The sequence below is a fragment of the Propithecus coquereli genome, unplaced genomic scaffold, assembly GCF_000956105.1.
Source record: "Propithecus coquereli isolate 6110/MARCELLA unplaced genomic scaffold, Pcoq_1.0 Scaffold334, whole genome shotgun sequence".
Taxonomy (NCBI): Eukaryota; Metazoa; Chordata; class Mammalia; order Primates; family Indriidae; genus Propithecus; species Propithecus coquereli.
In genome coordinates, this window is record NW_012148997.1 from 1,498,200 (window position 1) to 1,501,035 (window position 2,836).

Below are 2,836 nucleotides of genomic sequence, written 5' to 3' on the forward strand. Positions count from 1 at the left end.
TTATCTTAAAAGAATGAATTAGTTAAATGAAAACATTTGATCTGTGGCTTTCTTAGCTTTTGTGAGGCTTTATTCTGAGTGAGGCTGACAAAACCTACTAAGATGACGGAAGTGTCTTAGTATCCTTGGTGCCTTTTCATTGTTTGCTCCTTTGTCTCCTCCAACTAGAAGGGAATTTCCATATGGGCAGGAGCTATGTCTGTCTTGTTTATTTATATATACTAAAATCCCAGTAGCTTGTCATTGTATTTAATATTACAGGTAAATGCTCAGTTAACTTGCTGAATAAATAAGTCAAGAAATAAAAGGTGCTTATGCTTATTTCATAGTGGCAAATTAAAGAAAATCAAGGACATTGTATTAGTCACTCTCCTTACGCTTTTCATGAAATATGCACTTTTATTGGAAAATCTTAGGTTTCATGGCCGTAAAAAGCAGATCGTGCCCATATCTTTGCTCATGAATTGCCACTTCTATGACACTTAGTGCAACTTGTAAGAAACTCAGTTGCAAAACTTCCTCCGCCTAACTGCCTATGGTTCCTGCTTTGTTCATCCTAATCACCTCTTTACTTTTTTCTTCTCCGTGATGTTCTCCTCCCTCCCTTCCCATTTTCTTTGCCTTTTTACCTTCTTGCCTCCCTTCCTTCCTTTTACCTCGTCCCTCCCTCATTGTCCCTTTTCTTCTGTAGGTTCTCTTGGGCCCTGTCCCTCAACACTCTGTCTTCTCTCTTCTGAATGTAAATTGTTTCCAGGCAGAGTCTGGATCATAATTTAATGAGGAATCTCAAACAGAGGATTTGATATAACAAGACAACAAATAGCAAAAGCAAATTTACCAACTCCCCCCCTCCAAAAAAACAAAAAAGCTTTGTTAGCAGCCTCAAATCCTAAAGCTCCAGCGTTGACCAATTCCACGCATACATGCCCCATAATTTCTCCACCTGCCCATCCCTAAAAAGACATGAATGTGAGATAATGCACAGGCTACCTGGGGTAGAGACCCTACTGACTTAGCTATTGCTTCTCCCCCAGGTAATCTAATTCTTCATTTTAGGAGAAATCTAATTTTAATTTTAATTCATTCTTCCCTCTTTCTTGACAAATAGCTTATAGGTTGATCTTCAGTAACATTGTTAGCTAAGTAATAGGTCTTTTCCGAAAGTCTAATACTGACTTCCTCACTGAATGTTGGCTGGGCATGAGCTGTAGACCCATATCCAGGAGGATTCATGCTATGACCCATTGGTAGAACCAGGTAGCAGCCATAATTCTCAAGCCTTTGTTTGTTTGTTTGTTTTAAGTTGTTTCATGCCTTCAAATCATGGACACATTGATGTCGTGGAAAGTAGTAATATAAATATGTCTTTTCTCAATGACAACTTGCATGACAATATATAAAAAGTCTGAAATGCTTGTATGTTAATCAAAGACTATTGATTTATCATTGATGAAGAGGATAAGAAGGGTCTCATGTTTTAATAACTAGAATGGGGCTATGTCAAAGGGAAACTCAGGCGTGCCTGGAAGCTAAAGTTCAAAGCAAGTTTTTTCTTCAGTTTTCTAGATTGAGAGCTTGGTGAAATTCACATAATTCAATGATTACTGATATGGAAATATCCCACATACAGAATCTTAAATGTGGTCTTGAGCGAAGGCTTAAGACCAAGAGATATCTCGTCTTCATCACTCAGGGGAGTTCCGAGGTTTGAGATTTGATGTACCCTGCTCAAATCTAATTATTTGAACAACTACAGATAAGTTGAATCTCCTATTACAGTGAATTGCTTATTAATCAGTACCACTTTGATAAAATATCTTGAAATAAATAAAAATTGTTTAGCTTAAATTTGTATATTCTGCTTAGTTGTGATCTCTATATGGACATATGTCTAGCAGTTAAATATATCTAAAAGCCTTGAACTGAGTTCACATTTACCTCTAGAAACATACTCCTCATCTTCTAAGAGCTTAACAGATAACAATAATTGAGATGGTTAAATTCTTGATATATGACAGGAACTTTGCTAGGAACCTTGCATATATGCTTTCATGAAGCAATTGTTAAACATACACCAAAAATGAAATTACCTTATATGAATGAGAAAATTAAAAATCCAAGAGGTTAAGTAATCTTGAACCCAAATCTGTTTGACTACAAATCCCATGTTCTTAACCACTGCCCTGTTCCATGTCTAGTACGTTGCAGTTGATAAGCCCAGGAGACACACTAATATACATGCCATGTAGCAAGACGTTCCCATGTCTGACTCAGCTGTATTTGCCTTAGTATTTCTTACACAGTACAGCTTTTAAAATGCTTTAGTCCTTTCTTGATTTTAAAATACCATACATTCTGATGGTAGAAGAAAATAAAATTCATCCATAAGGCCACAACTCAGAAATAAATTGGCATTTTTTTCCCAATTTTCATGTATTTTTATCTTAATAGAGCTCTTATGAGATATAAAATCTCCTATGCTATTTACCATTTACCATGATAATCTGAGAAACCTATCAATATATATAATTTTAATAGTTGCATACAATCCCAACGTGTGAACATACCATAATTTACTCAATTATTTTTGGATAATTCTACAGTTCTTATTCTTATTTTCTAAATAGGAAAATAAAGAGGTAATCATTATTATATCATGAGGTTACTCTTTAAAAAGATTGATTCAACTAACATTATTTCCATCTTAAATATGTAACTACCTTTTTTAACATCTCCCTGTTTGCATGTTTTTCTCTGTGTGTATGTATGTAATTCCTAAACTTTCTTCAGTAATTTGATAGCTTATATCTTTTCAATTTGTATATATCTGATTACT